Raw genomic sequence first — 22,938 nt, forward strand, 5'->3', positions numbered from 1 at the left:
GCTGATCTCTGATGCTCGGCCTTCACTAACTGGCAAGTCAGACACTCGGACACAAATCGCCTGATGTCCTTCTTCATCCCTGGCCACCAATACAATAGCTGCAGATCCTTGTACATCTTCGTACTCCCAGGGTGAATAGAGTACGGGGACATGTGGGCCTCTGATAGAATATCTGCTCGGATAGAACCACTTCTAGGAACCCACATCCTGTCTCGGTATCTCACAATACCGTCGCTGACTGTATACAAGACACTGCCCTTGGCTTCATCTCTCTTTTTCCACTGTGCCAACTGCTCATCTGCGGCCTGACCACTGCGAATACGGTCCAAAAGGGAAGACTGAATGGTCAAGGTAGATAGACGAGGAACTCTACCTCGAGGGTAAGTCTCAAGATCAAACCTCTGCATCTCGATCTGAAGAGGTTTCTGAATCGTCAAATGAGCCATCACTGCGACTTTCCTGCTCAAAGCATCCGCAACTACATTAGCTTTACCCGGGTGGTAGCTAATGTCACAATCGTAATCTTTCACAAGCTCCAACCAACGCCTCTGACGCATGTTCAGCTCCATCTGCGTAAAGAAATACTTGAGGCTCTTATGGTCGGTAAAGATCTGACACTTCTCTCCATACAGATAGTGCCTCCAAATCTTCAAAGCAAAAACTACGGCCGCTAACTCCAGATCATGGGTAGGGTAATTCTTCTCGTGGATTTTCAGCTGTCGAGAAGCATACGCTATCACTCTCCCATGCTGCATCAGAACTGCACCTAAACCAAGCTTCGAAGCATCGGTATAAAGGACAAACTCGCCGGGCCCTGATGGCATGGCCAAAACTGGTGCTGAAATAAGAGCTTGCTTCAAAGTATCGAAGCTCTTCTGACACTCCTCGCTCCACACAAATTTCACATTTTTCTTGGTCAGTGTTGTGACTGGAACGGCAATGGAGGAGAATCCCTGAATGAACTTTCTGTAATATCCTGCTAGCCCAAGAAAACTGCAGATCTCGGATGCATTCTGAGGCACAACCCAATCTCTGACTGCTGCAACTTTTGCGGGGTCTACCTCAATACCACTGCTGGAGACAATATGGCCCAAGAACGCCACCTTCTCTAACCAGAATTCGTATTTACTGAACTTTGCGAATAATTTGTGCTTCTGCAATGTCTGCAACACTGTGGTCAGATGTCTGCTGTGCTCCTCCCGACTCTTGGAGTAGACGAGAATGTCATCTATGAACACTATCACAAACTGGTCGAGGTATGGCTGAAATACGCGATTCATGAGATCCATGAAGATCGCTGGTGCATTCGTCAGGCCGAACGGCATCACAAGGAACTCGTAGTGGCCATAACGAGTCCTGAAAGCTGTCTTCGAAACATCAGCATCTCTCACCCTCAAGTGGTGATAACCGGAACGCAGATCTATCTTGGAGAAAATCAAAGCTCCCCGCAACTGGTCAAACAGATCCTCAATCCTCGGCAATGGGTATTTATTCTTCACTGTAACCCTGTTCAACTCCCGATAGTCAATGCAAAGCCTCATCATGCCATCCTTCTTTTTCACAAATAAGACCGGCGCGCCCCATGGTGAAAAGCTCGGGCGAATGAACTCCTTGTCGAGAAGTTCCTGAATCTGCTTCTTAAGCTCTGCCATCTCTGTCGGTGCTATTCGGTACGGCGCTTTGGATATCGGAGCCGTACCTGGCATAAGCTCGATGGAAAACTCCACCTCTCTCTCGGGTGGCATACCAGAGACGTCTTCAGGAAAAACGTCTAAGAAATCTCTGACAATCGGAACATCTGAAGCTGCCTGGCTGGGTTCCTCGGGGACAGATAAAAAGGTCGCTAGAAATGCCCGACACCCTCTATGCATGAGCTTCCTAGCCTGAACATATGGAATAATGCGCGGTAAAGGAAAGTACCTGTCCGGCTCAAATAAGAACTGCTCCATTCCAGGCGGTCGGACAAGAACAGATCTCCGCTGGAAGTCTATCAACACTCTGTTCCTCAATAGCCAGTCCATCCCTAGGATGATGTCAAATTCTGGCATCGGTAGCACAATCAGATCCGCATAAACAAGATTACCGTGCAGCTCAAGGTCTATATCTCGGATAACATTAGTGGTTGTCATCTCCTCGCCTGACGGCAACACTACTGAAAAGGCTGTATCTAGCCCAATGGTCTGGATCTTGAGAAAGTTTGCAAAGACCTCCGAAATAAATGAGTGAATGGCCCCTGAATCTATCAAGGCCTTGGTAGCGGAACCAGATATAAAAATTCTCCCTGAAAGAGCGGAGCTCTAAGTTGAATCCCACTACAAGATCTAAACTTATAGACATGCAAAGGTCAAGGTTCCTCTAGCTTAATTCCCCTAAAATAAATCTGAGTAGAGCATGCAATCCTATAACAGTTCTAAGTTCAAAAATCTAAATCCTGATTCCCAAAATGCTGAAATTCGAAGAATAACTTAAAGTTTAAAGGTACCTGTCAACAACATAGTCTCCGGGTTGGTTTCCGCAGCATGGAGAGCAAAAACTCTGCCTTGGGTAGGCAGATTCCTCTGAGGGCACTGCAGCAACATGTGGTCTGGACTGCCACACTTAAAACACTTTCCTGAGCCAGCCATACATGCTCCAGGATGGCGACGTGAGCACCTGGGACAAACTGGGTGCTCCTGAGTCCTCGGGGCTGGGCGTCCCCGCTGCTGCTGCTGCTGGCCTCGGTTCCTGGGCGGTCCATGAAAAAGCCTCTTATTCTGCTGCTGATGCTGATGAGGAGGAGGGCGGTGCGGTGCCTGGACTGGGCGCTTGCCCTGGCGATCCCTCTCGATATCCCGCAGATCCTGCTCTGCGGCTAAGGCCTTGGAGACGGCAATCTCATAAGTAGCAGGGTCAGATACCCTAACATCCCGGCGCAAGATCGGCCGTAAACCCACCAGGAAGTGCATCAGCTTGGCTCTGGCATCATTCGCGATCAGGGGCACAAAGTGACAGCCCCTCTCGAACTTACGGATAAACTCCGTAACCGTCATATCCCCCTGTCTCAGGCTCATGAACTCGGTGGTCAGCCTGGTGCGAACCTCCTCAGCAAAATACTTGGAGTAGAAAACCTCCGTAAAGCGGGTCCAAGAAAGTGTAGCCAAGGTCAGGGCTAACGAAGCTCCTTCCCACCATAAGCGGGCGTCTCCAGTGAACAGGTAGGTGGCACACCGGACTCGGTCTGCGTCTCCCAGCTCCATGAACTCGAAGATAACCTCGAGGGATTTGATCCATCCCTCGGCAACCATGGGGTCAGATGTCCCAGAGAATTCCTTCGGGCGCATCTTCATGAATCGCTCAAAAACAGCCTCGGGCCCTGTCGGCCTGGCTGCGGCTGCGGCTACGGCTGCGGCATTGTTCCCCGCAAACTGTGCGAAGAACTGTGTCATCCCAGCTAACATCTGGGCACTCATGTCCGGTGGGGGCGGTGGAGGAGGTGGTAGGTCTCCCTCCGGTCTACGCTCCTCCCTGTCCTCTCAGCGAGGCTCCTCCTCTCTGTTGCACTCTAAAATGCGTCTAGGGGGCATACTGTTCCAACATAACCCATACGTAACTAACATGCATAATTCCATAATTTATTTTAAATGAACCCTGAAATACTGAAAATCTGGAAGCATGCTGACAAACTAATTCATGCTTTAACTAAAATGCTGAACAAAATGCTGAACTGAAAAACTTACAGACCAAAGGCGTGGCTTCGTGAGCTTCTCGCGGTCAGTAGTAGTGAAACCCTATACAGAACCACCGCTCTGATACCAACTGCAGAAGGCCCTGTAACTTCTTGCTTGAAAATTTGCGGAAAATTAAAAATTTTCTTTTTTAAAAGAACTTAAATGGCCTCATTCATAAAATCACTGGTGAATCAAGTTCAATATTTCAAAATATTGCAGCGGTAGAAAATAAAGTTTGTCAAAAATCACAATTTAAAAATATCCAACGACTGATAAAATATTTGCGGAATAAAATAACAACTGCTGCTCTGAGGTCCTCGGGTGCCACTACTGCCGACCCAAGCTGGCTCTCTGATCCCCGCCCTCGGCCCTGGCCTCATCAGTATCTACAACAATCAAGTCTAGTGAGCCTAAAGACTCAGCATGCATATATCGCAGGTAACGAGTAAAAATCTGAATTTAAAATATGCATGAGATAACATATCCTGTCTTGAGGCATGCTGAAAATAATCTGTACTGAGCAATTATAATACGTGCATAACTGAACTGAAAATCACTGTAAAAATATTTGCTCCTTGGAGCCTGTACTGAAATAACTGGTAAAATTTTCTGTTGAGATTATGTTTTACGCCTGTGGCCCCTGCACTAAGCTGAACTGATCGGTAACTGGCTACCGGGGAGGCTGAAACTGAACTGAGCTGGCCGGTCACTGGCGACCGGGTGGTACCATACTGAACTGATCGGTCACTGGCGACCGTATAAAATAACACTCCCACATAGTGAATGAACCACAAGCCATACCGCATAAATCTCAAAAATAATCATTTTCTATTTAATGCACGTAAAATAATTAACTGGCATAATGAAAATGTCCCGTAATTTTACCAACTGGATTGGATTGGATCGTCCCCAGGCTCGCTGCAACCTAACTGTGCCATGAAAAATATGCAATAGCTTAAACTTGACCAACTATGCAATTTACGTTCAAAAGATGCGACCATGACGCCTATTGACTTCGCATTTAATCATGACTCCGAGCCAACCTGAACCGACACCGAACCGACGTATAGTCATGATTAAAATACGCTGAAAAATCATAAAATAATGCTCCTAAAATGATAGGGTCGAAATCTAGGTGAAATGGAGGCCAAAACACGAAACGCTCTTTCGAGAGTCAATTTGGCACATTGCACCGTAAATTCTCGTACGACCTCAAAAATGATCCGAATCACAAACGGTCAAAAACATGACCTTCCCAACTCAATAAGTCACTGTCCAGTCCAAGGCCATGGGCTAAAAGCCAACCAAGAACTCAAATGAGCCTTCTAAACGACACAGCAACTTGCTGTAAATTTCCAGCAGCTGCACACCCGTGTAACTTGTGTTGTTTTCGAGACTACCGGCCATTGGGGCGTGAACCACCGACCAGAGACTCTTACCAACACCCCAAAGAATGATTTTAACCATGGCTAAGGGCCTTAGGCCAGCCACAATCCGCGTCACACCATAACCCAACCGAAACTCCAACCGAGAACCAACGTGCATGCGTGTGTAGTGTTTTGCTTAGATCGATGTCTTGCGTCGTTCCAGTGGCCATTTGATTGACCATGTCACAATCTAGACATCTAGGAGCATGATATGAACCATGGCTAAGGGCCATAGGCCAACCAAGATCCACACCAAGCAACCACAAACCGAAACCATATGCTGAACAAAGGAAGAAGCCGAATGGGGAAAGGGGCTGTTTTGATGTTTTGATTAAAAACCGAGGGGCCATGGACCAAGCCACCAAAAGGGTGACTTAGTCACGTCTTAGACTTGCTAGGGAAGTGATCTAACCATGGCTATAGGCCCTTGGGGCAGCCAAGATCAGATCCACAACCCTTGACACAAAACTGAAATTTCGAAACACAAATCTGCGCCTATGGGAACTTGCTGTCATTCTGAATTTTCAGCAAGCATGGGGCTGGTTTGAATGGACCAACATGGTCCTAGTGCATCCTACTACATGTATATAAGCCGCCTTGGGAGCCTGGGGTCGAACCACAACCTGAAACCATCAAAACTAAAAGAAAACGTGAAGCTGCCATGAAGAGCCGAAATTCTGCATGTGTTGTTTCAAAATGTTTGGACATGGATCTCGATTTTTGCTTGAATAAACATGATCATGTACTGAAAAATAAATGATAATATGACTTGATTGAGGTTTAGAAAGAATCTAGACATGCTTGGTTTCGTTTCGAAAGAAAACGAACGAAACGATGACGACGCGGCACGGAGGAGGTGGAGCGCTTTTCTTGTTCTTTCTAGTTCTCGATTTTTCTCCCTTTCTCCCTAGCTATTACTCACGTTTTTTCTACTGAAAAGGGGTCTGATTTCGGTGGGGAGGGAGTGTGATGGAGTGGTTATGAGGGGTGAGGAGGATGGTGCAAGATATAAGGATCATATCAAGACCAAGTCTTCATGCATTTGAATTTTGAATTTTGAATTGCTATCAAATGATCTCTTGGGTGATTCTAGAGTATAGTGGCCGATTTTATCATGCCAAACAAGGGTTAGGATAGTGGTCTAGTATTAATTAATTAAGGTGGAAAAATAGCTAAAAGAATTAGCATGCTAATCAACCAAGAATGGGTCAAAGGTGAGTTGGCAAGTCCTAGTTTGTTCTTCTAGGGGTGTGGCCGAAAATGCATGATAAATGGTAGGGGAAAATTGATTATCTAGTAATTTAATAACCCTTAAAAGCCTTACTAATCCTTTAATTAATTTAGTGAGCTAACCCCTTAATTAAGTAACTTAAATGAGCTCATTTCTTAATCACCTCAAATAATTAAATTAAATCCTCAAACCTCCCTTTGTAACTTAAATGAACTTACTTGCTAGCTAAATTAACTTCTGGAAATATTTCTCGAATCTTAAATTCTATCTCAAAACTCCGACTCCGGTCCAGCCTCACTGAAATAACTGAAATGCTAAAAATCAAACTACTGAACTGAAATAATGAATAATTAACTTCAAATAAATGCATTTAAAATAATCATGCAATGAAGTCAATTAAATTTAAAAATCTAGAATTATGCATGGCTTATATGTCTACTGATTTACGGATTCTACACGAGATATAACCTGCCAGACGCTATACCTATCAGAGATCAATTCAGGCCAGTGATCAACACACTTTATTCTGGCATTGCTCGGGGGACCATAAATGCCAACAATTTCGAGTTGAAGCCTGCACTAATAAATATGGTTCAACAGAACCAATTTGCAGGAACTACCATTGCTGATCCTCTGAGGACTTTCCTGGAGATCACGGATACGGTAAAAATTAATAATGTTCCTGATGATATTATTAGACTGCGTTTGTTTTCGTTTTCTCTTAGGGACCAAGCAAGAGGATTGCTCCAATCATTTCCGCTGGGGAGCGTCACAACGTGGCAAGAATTGGCAACAAAGTTTCTGTCTAAATATTTTTCCCTGCAAAGTCTGTACAGTTGAAGATTGAGATTAGTACTTTCAGGCAGACTGAATTTGAGAAGCTTTATGAGGCATGGGAAAGGTATAAGGAGTTGTTGCGTAGGTGCCCGAATCATGGTTTTGAAGAATAGGTACAAATTGAGCTTTTCTATAACGTGTTAAATGGTCAGACACGGACAATAGTGGATGCAGTGGCAGGTGGCACAATCTTTGTCAAATCTCCTGCTCAAGCCTATGACTTGCTTGAGCAAATGACTATTAATAGCTACCAATGGCCGTCTGAGAGGTCAGGAGTACAGAGGACAGCTAGAGTTTATGTTGTGGATCCTATCACATAACTCACTGCGCAAGTATCAGCACTGACTACATAGATAGCAACAATGAATAAAGTGAGTACATCAAACACTGAGGGACCATCGGTTGTCGTTGAAGAATCACAAATTCCTGAAGAAGTGCAATACATCAACAACAAGAACTTTGGAGGCTATGGAGGATATCGAGGTAATCCTCCCCCTAACGCTTATCATCTTGGTTTGAGAAACCATGAAAATTTTTCATACGTAAATAATAAGAATGTGTCGAATCCTCCACCGGAGTTCAATACATCAAATGGGGAAGGGAATCCGTCGTTTGAGGATTTAGTTGAGACATTCGTTTCTGAACTGGCAAGAGGATGACTAGGACTGAGTCTAGGCTTGAAAACCTAGAGACACACAAGGCGAATATTGGTGCTTCCTTGAAAATCCTCGAGTCACAAGTGGGGCAGATAACGAAGCAACTCATGTCTCAACCATCAGGTGCAGTACCAAAGACTGCAGATCCAAATCTGAGGAAGTGAATGTTGTTTTTATTCAGCATGAGGAGATTGAGAGGGTAAACATAGAAGAGAAAAGGACTGATTACACACCTATCCGGGAAGATAAGTCAACACCGAGCAAAAGAGTCTGAGGTAAGGAAACTGAGAGGTATGACTCAAATCAATGCATTAATATTTCTTTACTCCCCTACCACCAGAGATTTTTACAATTAAATGCCGAATTTCAAAAAAAAAAGGTCTTGAAGATCTCAAGAACCTACACATTAACATTGAGTTTGCAGATCAAGTGGAAGGTGAATTTACCGAAGGAACACGAACAAATCTTCATCATAAGCCTCAAGATCCCGGTGAATTTATTGTACCATGTGAAATAGGGGGTCATTTAGTGGAAAAAGCTATCTGTGACTCAGGAGCGAGCATGAATATAATGCCAAGTTCTCTCTACGAGAAACTTGGATTGAGCAAGATGAAGCCCATAGGACTAAGCTTACAGATGGCAGATAAATCGATCAAGATACCGTCGGGTATTGTGGAAGATGTTGAACTTCGGATCGATAAACTGAAGGTTCTAGCAGAGTTCGTGGTACTTGATATGGAGGATAGTCAGAACGTTCACGTCATTCTAGGACGAACATCATTGGCTACTGTTGGAGCCATCATTGACGTGAAACGAGGGAATTTGACCATCGAATTTGACGGTCAAATAGTGGAAATAAAGAAATCCAAGAAATCATATGACCCACCATGAACATGATTAGTGATAGTCAGGCTGATGACTATCAACCAAGCGTTGTGTGGGAGGAAACCTACAATTATTTTTTAGCATTCATTTTGTTTTTATTATTCTATTTTTGTAATGCCCGAGAATTTGACTATTGTAATCTGAGATGATTTATTGATTTTGAACTGAGGTGATTATAGCCGGGCCATTCCGAGATCAGACTGGGCAAAACATATGAAAAGTACAATGTTTGGACAGAACTGTTGGCGCCGGAGCGGTAGGAAATGACCGCCCGAGCGCCAGTTTTCAATAAGAATACCATTCGGGCAGAACCTGTGGCGCCCGAGCGGTAGAAAATTACCGCCCGAGCGCCAATGGATAACAAGCCGAGTACGGGGCAGAGTGTACGGCGCCCAAGCGGTAGTTTATAACCGCCCGAGCGCCGACTGAAAATCATGGAGAATGGGACACATTGCCTTTACATGCAATTGATATATATAAAAGCGATTCCTTCATTTCCTCCGGCAAGAAATCGAGGAGAAGTTTCAGAGAATTCTTAAGAAAAATCCTTATGCCTTTATATTTCAATCCGTCCGTCTGAATTGTAATCTGACTTCAGTACTGCAATCCTATCAACGTAGGCTACAACTTGACGTAAGTTTTGCTACGTTTTGACATGCTTTGAAATTATGTCATTGTCAGAATTGAATAGGATTCATATATGATGTTCTTGACATGTTAGACATCATAGAATCGAAGTCAGATTGAGAAACAGACTGATTATGGAATTGTTATGATTTTCTGATTATATTGATTTGAAATCGGACAGATTTAGATTATGAATGAGTTACAGACTATATCGGATATGAGTTATGATTTGTAATTGAGGTCTGTTGATATGATAGTGACGGTGATACTGAAATTGTTCCGTTATACCGTGATTTGAATTGAATCCAGATTAATCAGATTCAGTGTTGAATTGAGAATAGAACATTGATATTATGATTCTCAATATATCGTTTCAGATTTACAGAGACAGTCTTGAGTTTAGAACTGATATTGCTTCAGACCGATACTACAAACGGAAAGTATAATTCAATGTGGTATTGGGAGATCGACTTGAGTCGGTTTAGACTTGAGTTTCCCTAAAGCACATACTTTACTTTATTGCAGTGATATTGCATTGATTTGATTGATATACTTGTTCTCTTGATTTATAGATAGCAGGTATCAGACGGGAAATCTTGTGACAGAAGTGCCTGATAGTGGTGGGATCGCCACGGGCACATTGCACGATGTTACAGGATAGTGTAGACATCTTGGGACGGAAGTGCCTGACAGTGGCGGGATCGCCACGGGCACATTGCACGATGTCTCAAGATGGGATATTAGCGATAGAGCTACAGTCCATGAGGGATAGGTCAGGACACCGGATGTTGGTTATATCGAGTAATAGGATTGGAATTCTTCTATTACGGAATTCGATATAGGAACACCATATTTGGTTATATCGAGTAATAGGAACAGAGTTCCTTCTATTACGGAATTCGATATAGGAATACCACATTTGGAAACCGGGATCCCTAGACTAGGATGGAGTCTAGTCTGAAACGTGGAGTCACGTATATGTTTGACAGTCTACGATTGTTTATGTTTCAGATTTTGATACATATATCTGTTACCTGATTACATGCTTTATATTTGTTTATATGATTGCATGTTTCGTTGATTTATACTGGGATTTATTCTCACCGGAATTATCCGGCTGTTGTCTTGTCTGTATGTGTACATGACAACAGTAGACTGAGATAGAAGAGAATGAGTGGGGTAGATTGAGTTTTTTTTCCTTGCATGTGATGCTAGCATGAGATTATGTTTTACTGCTTTATATAATACATGTTACTTGACTTATCTGATTTGATTGTGTAATATGTATTATTGGGAACGAATTTGAATCGATTCTCGATCAGCAGTAAGATGATCGGAGGAGGGAACTGAATTGAAACAGGTTTGTTGGATTGGGTTACTAATCCTTTTGATATTCAGATATGCCTCCTCGAAGAATACCATAACAGGGTAGCACATCGAATCCTCCAATGGATGTTACAGCCACTCCAATGGAGACATTATTGAAAAGGTTTCAGTCGTTCAAACCACCGACACTGAAGGGTACTGAGACATCAGTTGAGTGTGAAAGTTGGTTAGATAACATTGAGATGTTGTTTGATTCACTGGAGTACAGTGATGAGCGCCGAATTAAATTGATTGGGCACCAGTTGCTTGATGTTGCAAAGAACTGGTGGATTAAGATGAAGAGGGCCTTGGAACAGCGAGGTACGACTATTACTTGGGATGTATTTAAAACTGAGTTTTATCAAAGATTTTTCCCAGTGTCGTACAGAAAAGACAAGGGGGCGGAGTTTGCCAATTTGAGACAGGGTCAGCTGAACATTGAAGAATATGTGACCAAGTTCTCTACCTTGTTGAATTTTGCTCCACATGTGGCTGAAAATGACGAAGCCATTGCTGATCAGTTCATCAATGACTTGAATCCCGATATATTTACATTGGTGAACACATGGCGACCGAATAACTTTGCTAATGCCATGAATAGAGCAAAGGGCGCTGAAGCGGGCCTGATAAGGCAGAGAGGAGCTGCATCTGTTCCCCTAGAATCGAGACCACAGCAACCACCTCCCCGATTCGAGAGTGACAGTAGCAGTGGTAGAAAGAAAGATTTTCTGAAGGCTAGAGGAAAGCAGTTTAAGAAGTCTGGCGGCAGTTCTTCTAGCTCCAGTGGTCCCCAACAGAGTTATACCGGAGCTTACTGCGGAATTTGTGGAGGGAGACATTCCACTGAACAATGCCAAGGAGTACTTGGTAGTTGCCACTTCTGCAAACAACAGGGACATTTTGCCAGAGTGTGTCCATAGACGGATTCTCAAAGATTCCAGGGAGTCAAATCATCTGGATCAGCGGCACAGTGGAGTAGACGATCAGCTGCTGTTCCTTCATTTCAGCCAGCACCATCTCAGTCACAGCAGGCCAGAGTATTTGCTTTGACTGAGGAGCAGGCTCAGGAAGCACCAGATGATGATGTTGCAGGTAACTGTTCTTGATGTAGTTATCCTGCTTTTGTATTGAGGAATAGGGATGCTTCCCATACGTTTATTTTTGAACGATTTGCATTGTGTCATGCATTACCTGTGTAGTTTTTATCTACTGTAGTATATCTCTTTACTGGTTGGGGAGAGTTTTTTTTATATCAGTGAATTCTGTAAAATATCGTATACTACAGTAGGATGAGAATGAGATTGAGTTAGATCGTGTGGTAGCTTGTATTGTACTAGTGTTGTCTGGTTTTGAGACTGCATTATTGATATTGATATGCTGACCAAGTACAGAGCTACCCTAGATTAGTTCCAGAAGATGGTGAGAATCGGACCTGAGATGGCCAAGGGATGAATAGTGTACGATAAGGATTCTAGATTGAGAATTCCTTTGATAATTCGTACTATCTATGACTCGATTATTACAGAAAGGAACAGAGGGACTCCTTATGTATTCAGTTGATTTACTGAAGTTGAGTCTATCATTGGCTGATTTACCAATGATAAGAAAGTTAATAATGTTTTCCCCGATAAGACTTCTGATTCGATTCCAATCAGAGAAATTGATTTTAACCTTGACTTGATATCAGAAATTGTGAAATGGTGAATCCTGGTGGAGACAGATTTCATTCAGGATGTGTTATATCTTAAGATGATGTATCTGTTGAATTTAGCAGAGTTAAACCGGAATTAGTTGGCCGAGGTGGATATCAGTGTCAAACATTTGCGGTTTATGAGTTTAGCAGATCAGTACCGATGAGTGATGTTTTGAATCTGATTGAAGCTTGCTGTTGTTTTGAATCTGGATTTGAATCAGATAGTAGACAGTGGGGAATTTATATTGTACAGTCCGAACCAGAGCTGATTTTGAAATATAAGCAGCTCAGAAAGTTGATCAGAATGTACAAAACTAGATAGCGAGGGTTAGAGCAAGACATCGATCCGAGTACCAGGTTCGTGACAATGTTCTGTATGTAAATAATTGTATTGTTGTGCCAAATGTTTCGGAGTTGAAACGATAGATACTATCAGAAGCGCACAACATTCGATTCAGTATTCATCCTGGTGGCAAGAAATTATATATATAATGATTTGAAAAGACAGTTTTGGTGGAAACAAATGGAAGCTGATATTGCTAAATTTGTAGCCAAATGTCGGAATTGCCAACAGGTGAAGGCTGAGAGAAAGAAACCCGGAGGATTATTACAGAGTCTGTCCATTCCTGAATGGAAATGGGATCACATTTCCATGGATTTTGTGACACAGTTACCATATTTCTCCCGAGATTGCGATGCGATTTGGGTTATGATTGACAGATTGACCAAATCCGCATGCTTTATTCTGTACAAGATGACGTACAGATGTGACTAGATGACTGAAATTTATGTCGGAAAAGGGGTCGGATTGTATTGAATGCTAGAGTTGATTATATCATACCGTGATTTTCGGTTGATTTCGTACCTTTAACAGAATGTATAGCCTGATTTTTTATCTATGGTTTATAGATAGACAGATAGTCGGAGCGAACTATCTAGATACTGGAGGATATCCAGGAAATGTAGTGCTTGATTTTAGCATTAGTGACCTGAGGTCTTGTCACTTTATGAAATATTGTACAATAATAGCTATTAGATGAATATTGAAATAGCTTTAGTCGAGTTATTGTACAGTGAGAACTGCGGATTTCCTTCGTATGAGGATCCAGTGGAGTCGTAATAGCATTGAAGAAGTTATCTGAGAAACTGAGTCAGATTGGAGGCGGAAGTTTCCAGAGTTATTTCACTGATGTGAATTATGTTACCTAGCTTCTTCTGTTATACCTTCTTATGATATGATTTGATTGCCTGTGATTTCGAGGACGAAATCATATCTTAGGGGGGGAGAAATGTAATGCCCGAGAATTTGACTATTGTAATCTGAGATGATTTATTGATTTTGAACTGAGGTGATTATAGCCGGGCCATTCCGAGACCAGACTGGGCAAAACATATGAAAAGTAAAATGTTTGGAAAGAACTGTTGGCGCCCGAGCGGTAGGAAATGACCGCCCGAGCGCCAGTTTTCAATAAGAATACCATTCGGGCAGAACCTGTGGCGCCCGAGCGGTAGAAAATTACCGCCCGAGCGCCAATGGATAACAAGCCGAGTACTGGGGCAGAGTGTACGGCGCCCGAGTGGTAGTTTATAACCGCCCGAGCGCCGACTGAAAATCATGGAGAATGGGACACGTTGCCTTTACATGCAATTGATATATATAAAAGCGATTCCTTCATTTCCTCCGGCAAGAAATCGAGGAGAAGTTTCAGAGAATTCTTAAGAAAAATCCTTACGCCTTTATATTTCAATCCGTCCGTCTGAATTGTAATCTGACTTCAGTACTGCAATCCTATCAACGTAGGCTACAACTTGACGTAAGTTTTTCTACGTTTTGACATGCTTTGAAATTATGTCATTGTCAGAATTGAATAGGATTCATATATGATGTTCTTGACATGTTAGACATCATAGAATCGAAGTCAGATTGAGAAACAGACTGATTATGGAATTGTTATGATTTTCTGATTATATTGATTTGAAATCGGACAGATTTAGATTATGAATGAGTTACAGACTATATCGGATATGAGTTATGATTTGTAATTGAGGTCTGTTGATATGATAGTGACGGTGATACTGAAATTGTTCCGTTATACCGTGATTTGAATTGAATCCAGATTAATCAGATTCAGTGTTGAATTGAGAATAGAACATTGATATTATGATTCTCAATATATCGTTTCAGATTTACAGAGACAGTCTTGAGTTTAGAACTGATATTGCTTCAGACCGAGACTACAAACGGAAAGTATAATTCAATGTGGTATTGGGAGATCGACTTGAGTCGGTTTAGACTTGAGTTTCCCTAAAGCACATACTTTACTTTATTGCAATGATATTGCATTGATTTGATTGATATACTTGTTCTCTTGATTTATAGATAGCAGGTATCAGACGGGAAATCTTGTGACAGAAGTGCCTGATAGTGGTGGGATCGCCACGGGCACATTGCACGATGTTACAGGATAGTGTAGACATCTTGGGACGGAAGTGCCTGACAGTGGCGGGATCGCCACGGGCACATTGCACGATGTCTCAAGATGGGATATTAGCGATAGAGCTACAGTCCATGAGGGATAGGTCAGGACACCGGATGTTGGTTATATCGAGTAATAGGATTGGAATTCTTCTATTACGGAATTCGATATAGGAACACCATATTTGGTTATATCGAGTAATAGGAACAGAGTTCCTTCTATTACGGAATTCGATATAGGAATACCACATTTGGAAACCGGGATCCCTAGACTAGGATGGAGTCTAGTCTGAAACGTGGAGTCACGTATATGTTTGACAGTCTACGATTGTTTATGTTTCAGATTTTTATACATATATCTGTTACCTGATTACATGCTTTATATTTGTTTATATGATTGCATGTTTCGTTGATTTATACTGGGATTTATTCTCACCGGAATTATCCGGCTGTTGTCTTGTCTGTATGTGTACATGACAACAGGTGGGACAGGATCAGGGTCCAGGAGATGAGGAGAGATCGTGATAGAGTGGAGACTTCGGACTTGGATGTATATAGGGTTTTGACACTTGATATTTAGATGTTGAACCTTAGTTTTACTGATTTGTAGACCGTACAGGACATGTACTTTATTTTATACTGAGTTGTATATTAGTTGATTTCACTGCGTTCCGCATTTTAAAAAGAAAAAAATTTTAGACCCTGTTTTATAATTGATTAATTAGTCCCAATGATGATTAAGAACTTGATTAGCGTCCGGGTCCCCACAATTTTAATCCTTTATTTGTTAAATTTAATTTTCTCTATTCGAGTATTGATTTGAATTACTTTATTTTTTTTTTGAAGGTGTTATTAAAAAAAATTGAAAAATTGATGGACAGTGTGCTTCGCGCATATGCGCGATTTATTTTCGCGCACATGCGCGAAACCCAACTCGGAAGGCAGAGGATGTCGCGCATATGCGTCACTCAGGGCGCGCATATGCGCGATAAGAAAAGGCACATACAATCGGAAGGCAGAGACATCGGCGCATATGCGCCACTCAGGGCGCGCATGTGCGCGATATGACAAGACAGAACATGCGGGACAGAAACATCGGCGCATATGCGTCGATTTATGTCGGCATATGTGTGCGGCCTGATTTAAGGAAAAAAAAGAAACGTGAACCCTTCTCAAAAATAATTCAGCACAGCTGCCTCCCTCTTCAAAACCCTCCTCACCGACAGCCACCTCCGTCATCTGAAAACCGGCCGCCTCCTTCGCCCATCGCCGTGACCTCCGACCACACTCCTATTTGCCGTCACTATCTGGTACAAGGGTTTTTATTCAGCTTTTTCTCAAATCTTCCGAGATTGGTTAGAATTGGTGTTCAATCTCTATGGGGAATTTGTGAGATTTGATTTGGGTGTTCTAAACTAAAGTATTTTGTGACTGGTTTTGTACATTGCATTGCTTACTTGACTAATTGGTGTGGTAAAATTATATTTGCTCTAACGCAAGTTTGGGGTGCAATTATCAGTAATTTTGGCCCTTCGATTGGTTGAATTAAGTGTGTGGGTGTAATCGTTGCATTACTATATTACATGGCGCCGAAAAAGAAATCGAAAAAGGGTGCCTCTTCCTCCTCAAGTTTTTATTCGCATCGGTTTTGGAATGAAGAGGCCCAACAAGTATATGAGAGCTCTATGACACGATCCATAATCCCGAAACAGGGATTTTATTTGTCAATTCCACGTGGTGTTATTGTGGAGGAACTAGAACGCCGAGGATGGGTTGAATTTGCACAACACACTTTGGATGCCGTTATCTCGGTTGTGCGAGAATTCTATGCCAATCTCCGGATTCGTCATGACGAGTCTAAAGTCTTGGTGCGAGGTAAGTTGGTGTCGTTCGACTCTCGAACGATCAATATGATATATCAGATGCCCAGCCTCGACCATGACGAGTACAGCGAATTTCTCGAAGAGGGTGTTGATTATACAGAGGTAATCTGGACCATATGTCAAGCCGGCGATGCCTGAAAAATGAGCTCGAGCGGTCCTATTTTTTTAAGAAATCCGACATGGGCCCAAATGCAAGTGCTTGGACATCCTTCGTACTAGCCCGGATTATCCCGTCCTCGCACTAATATGATGTGACCAAAGACAAAGCTGCACTGGTCTTTGCTATTCTGATGGGAAAATCTGTTGATTTAGGTAAAATCATCTATGGATCGATTATGAGAGCCGGCACAAGGTTAGCCACGGTTGCTCTTCCATGTCCTCATATTGTTACGGAGCTATGCCGACAGGCTGGCATATCATGGGCCCCTGATGAACCAGTGCTAAAGCCGAAGGCCCCCATTGTTGCCTTCTTTGGAGCCACCTCCTATGTTCCCCATGAGTTTTCGGATGAAAAGGAGATCCCACAGCTTCCGCCACCACCACCACCTGCAGCAGTCAGACAGAGTAGGGGAGACAGATTTCGATGATTAGAAAACGAGATGCAGGACCAGAGGAGGTTACTGGTTGATCAGCGCCAGGTGCTGGATTCACTTCAGTTCCGCATCGACCATTTTATGGGATAAATGATGGACTTCACTTCCGTGCTCGCTCAGCGGTTTCCGCCTATAGGTCCAGAGGATACGTTGTTTCCCTAGCCACCTGTATGTCCACCCCAGTACCCCGGAGCTTCTTCACAGGCCCCACCCCAGCACATGGATGAGGATGACGACGATGGTGACGGCGAGCACTGACGCTCGTCGTGGGAGGTATGATTGTTCCGTTCTTTCCTGTTTATACATTGAGGACAATGCATACTGTAAGTTTGGGGGGGGTCAATTTTCTTGATTGTTTGAGTTTTTAATTCATTGTTAGTTAAATTCGTTGTTAGTTATTTTCTGCACAGTAGCTTTATTTTTTTTTATTGCATACTAGAATTGTTAGAAAAAGTCATGGATACATCGTTGTGTGGCCAATGATGATAATGAAATCGTGGTTTTAATGCATATATGTATTCATGATAACTTGGGAGTCACAAATATCTTTGCACGGTCATGTTTGTTGATACTATCAATGCTAAGAGACAATTAACATACTTGTGATGCTAAATAGACAATAGATAACTGAATTTTAGTATTTCGCACATGACATTAACTGACACATTTGCAAACACAGATATGACCTAGGCAATCTTTCTCAATATCTTTGGACATGTTTTCATTGTTATTATCGTTTGTTAACCCATTGAGCTTCGAGTAGATTGAGATGCTTGATTTTTCTTTGTTCACCTATCTCTTATATCTGTTTTATTGAAACATACATGTGATTGGTTTTTACGAGTTGACTAATGGATTGACAGAAATCTAGAACTTGCTTGAACACTTTTTGAGGTGAAATACAGATAATATGTGACATAGGAATGATTTAGGCAATCTTTGGAACCGTTTGAGTCTATGAGCCTACCAAATCAACATGAAATATCCCTAGTTTCCCATTTTGAGCCTGATAAAAATCAAGTGGTGTGTGTCGATGACATACAATTAGCCCCCACATACAATTTAGTGTCCTACCTAAATTTTGAGAGAAATAAGTTCATTGGTGTTGTAATTATTCAAATACTCCTTGAAAGAAAAAAAAAGTTGAATGTGCATAAAAGAGACAAAAAGAAGAAAAACAATCAAAGGAAGGAATCAAAAAGAGGTGAAAAAGAAAAATATGAGAAATAGAGGATATGATTGAGAATAAAACAATAAAGTGATGGTGAATAAAATGAAAGTGGAGATGATGAAAATTCTATTATTTCTCTCAAATTTTGATTTCCATATCTTCTATTGTAGCCAAGAACCATAGCCTAACGTTACAAGCTTACAAGACCTATTAACCTTATCACGTTTATCCAATATACTAATGGAGAAAAATTGTTCAAGTCAAGCCTATGGATACCTGAAAGACATTGTTAGTAAGTATGGACTTTAATCATTTCCCAGGAAGCATCTCTTTGTGTGACATCAACTTTTGGTATATGTATGTTGAATACTTAATGAGCCAAATAATAACCACCAAAGTCCTTTGAGATCTGTGCAAGTAAATTTGTATGTTAATGAAGTGTGAGTTAAACTGAACTGAAAATCTTTTGAGTTTATAAGGCTAGTAAGTGTTGTGAATCTATTTGAGCAGTTGATTGGGTGAATGAGCATTGACATAGCACACACGCACGTAACTCTTGAGTAATCATGAATTACATGAAAATAGATGAGTCGGAGGCCAATATCACTTTTGCATATCCATGACTTTAGTTGTTAGCGTTAATTCTTCCGTGAAGTTTATTTTTATTGTTATTTTTGCTCGGGACTAGCAAAAGTTCGAGTTTGGGGAGATTTGATAAGTGCATTTTGTGCACTTAAATTATCTTTATAATTCATATAGATTGTTAGTTTTCTTGGGCGGAATTATGCGTTTTTGTTATTTTTGGTGTGATTGCAGGAATCTAGGTAAGGCTACTACATGGACGTGAAAATGACGCTTAGAAGAAATTTGTGCGCATGCCCCAGCGTAGAGGCAGAAAGACCCGCGCATATGTGCGAGTCATGGGCGCGCATATGCGCGCAAGAAAGGAAAGCAGATGCATAAACCAGAGAGTCTCGCGCATATGCGCGGAGCTTGGGCGCGCATAGCGCGAGAGAAGAAGCCCATACGCATAATGACCCGCGCATATGCGCGAGTTTAGTACACGCATATGCATGCGACGCGAAAGAAAAGAGAATTAATTCTATGCAACAGCCAACATAACACAGAAAAGGAGAGCAAAAGTGAGAGCGGAGGACGGAACGTGAAGAACGGAGACAGAAGACGCTTAATCCGGACACGGAGATGCACTTTCATCTCTCTTCAACACGTTTCTAATTCGGTTCTTTACTTTTACGTTTTTAATTATTACAAACAATTTTTGTATTGATTTAGATTCGAGTATGAACTAATTTTATTTTCTAGAGATTGACGTAGTCGTGGTCGAACCTATGTTATTGACGTTTTGAATTTTCATTGAGTTAATTCATCGTGTTTATTTGTAATTTCTTGTCTTTAATGATTTTGGGTTACTTGCCATAATTCGATTGATCAAATAATTAAGATCTAACACTCAAGAGAGGGGATTGAAATAAGGACAGAGGAAATCACATCGTCAGATGTTTATAACGTGCAAAAGACGTATAACTCTGGTGAATCAATAAAAAGAACCTTTTTTGCATATATTATATGTTACGTGATTTTGAATAAACATATTAAAATCATTAATAGATAATACAGTTCTATTTATCACTTGAAAAAGGGAATAGGAAAATTTCAAGTTCTTGGTTAATAAACATGATGCAATTTAATAATATGTTAGTCGATTTTAATTTAGTATATGGGAGACCAGACGAAATCATATCTCTAGATTGATCTACTCACTGAATTTCAACTGCGTTCTAAGAATTAATAAGATTCATTATTTTCTTTGAATTGATTATAAAATATCTCTTCGATTTTTCTAAATAAAATTGAACTATGTCAATTATGGTAATTAATATACAGTTTTAAATAATTATTCTTCGTGGGGTCGATATCTGTACTCAGACCAGTACTAAAACTTGACAACGTACACTTGCGGTAGCGAAAACACGCAGCAATTATTTAATAAAAACATTTTCCCTTTTTCAGCCCTTGGTCTCTGTTCCTCGATCGCATCTCGAATAACTTTTAGAAAATACAGTTTTATGCATTCTAACAGTAACCATATATTTTTAAAGGTATAATCATGCATATCATAATTAATTCATGTCATTAAAATCATTTAATTAGTTATTTTCTATTTTCCCTAGATTTGCATGCAGTTGGATTAAGTCATCTTATTTTGGACCTTACAGTATGTGTTCGAATAAGGATCGTTCTTAAGACAGTTTTGAATCCCCACTTGATTTACTGGTGCCTCCTCTTGCATATAGAAAGGACAACTGTCTTGACAATCCTTAACATAATGTTCTCCTCCGCATTTATCACATAATATATCTTGCAGGCGTATCGCTGTTCCGTTTACATTCAAGCTGTCTATTTTCCTATTAAGTGCTTCTAATTGTACAGTGACAGAAGAAAAATCGGTTACCTGGTGAACTCCTGCACTCCTCCTCTAATTGTTTCTCTTTTATTGAGGGTGATAAATGCTAGCAGCCATCTCCTCCAGTAACTCATACCCTTCTTTAATCATTTTCCTCAACAGATTCCCACAGGTAGCAGCATCTATCATGCTATGGTTAGACGAAATTAAACCATAGTAAAAAGTTTGGACAACTAACCCAAGAGGCAACTCATTATGTGGGCATCTCCACAATAAGTCTTTTTAGCGCTCCCAAGCCTCGTAGAGTGACTCCTGTTCAAATTAAGAGAAGGTGGTTATGTCTGCTCACAGCTTCATGGTTTTTTATGGAGAAAAGTATTTCAAGAGGAATGCCTTGGCCATATCTTCCCAAGTCGTGATTGAACCTACAGGCAAACAATTCAGTCATGCAAAGAGAGAGGAAATAAACGCATAATTTAAAAGTGTCACCAATTTCTAAGAAGTCGATGATGTGAGTGTTTGGATCATCAAGCGCATTTCCCCCAAATTGGACAGTGTTCTGGATCATCTAAATTATGGCTTGTTTGATCTAAAACTGGTTTGCCCTGATGGTTGGTCGCACTATGCTTGGACGTGCTCCATCAAGCGAAGGTTGTGTGTATTCCAACATGGGTATGCACGGTATGCACCTTGGTTCTTCGACTCTTAGATCTTCATGCTGCTCTTCCTCACGCTCGTTCCTGTTCATCATGTTTCTAAGCCTTTGTTGTTTTCTTCATCTGCATAGGTTTCTTTCAATCTTGGGATATCGAATATCTCTAGTTCAGACTCTAGAGATCTTGGCATGTACTGAGAGAGATACCTGCAAATAAATCGAAGGTGTCAAGCAAAACAAAGTAAAGAATGCTAAAGTAAAGAACTGAAAATAAAATTGCGGATTAACAGTCCCCGTCAACGACGCCAAAACTTGATAGAGCAAAACTTGCATTGTAAATGCTTAATAAAAATTAATAATATTCAAGCTTGAAATAATCGCAAATGCACGATGTCAAGTAATAATATAGTGTACGAGAGTACGAGTATCGTTCCTCTAGGTACTGTATTTCGCAATTGTTATTCTCAGTTATTTAACCTTTAACAACGATAATTGGAATGATTGTTTACTACTATAATGATTAAATAAAAACTCAACAAAATGATTCATAAGTTAAATTATGAGATAAATAAGCTACAATGATTTATTAAAGATTCAATGAGAAATGAATTTTTTGGGAATTTCGATTCAAATCTACTTAATTTGTTCGACAATGATCTACGCTTTCGAAGGAATTTCCTATCCAATTGAATACGTCCTCTCGAGCTATTCCAAACTAATTCAACTCAGTGAAGTAATTAAATCTCGTTAATTATTTATCAAAGGTGAACTGCATGTCGTTCTATGAAATCCCCTAGCTATCGACCTATTGAACTATAACTATCGACGTGTATCCAACTTCATATTTCTATATAAATTGTAAATCCACGGATTAAGTTACTCATTCCTATCACGGGCTATTCTCTTGAACTCACTCGCAATATGATATCATTATTAAAGTTAGCTACGCTTCAACAACGCAATGAAAATAATAGCACAATCAAGAATAATCAAAAGTCGATAGGTGAATTAACTAAACTCGATTTCGGGGTAGGATCCCATTAAATCCCAACAAATAATAAAAATTAGCTACAAGAATTCATGCTCAAATTAAGCAAAACAATATTTAAACAAGAGAAATTAAACTAAAGATACTAGACGTGACAAAAACGCGAAGAATGTTGCCAGGAAATTTTGATATCTTCGCTCCAAGCCTTTTTCTGTCTTCAAAACCTTGGTGGCTGCTGAATTATCCTATTTTTCGTCCCTAGGGTTTTCTTCAGCTGCCTCCCCCTTTCCAAGTTAGAAACAAGCCAATAAGGAAAATT

Source organism: Primulina tabacum, chromosome 2 (assembly GCF_025594145.1).
Source record: "Primulina tabacum isolate GXHZ01 chromosome 2, ASM2559414v2, whole genome shotgun sequence".
Classification (NCBI taxonomy): domain Eukaryota; kingdom Viridiplantae; phylum Streptophyta; class Magnoliopsida; order Lamiales; family Gesneriaceae; genus Primulina; species Primulina tabacum.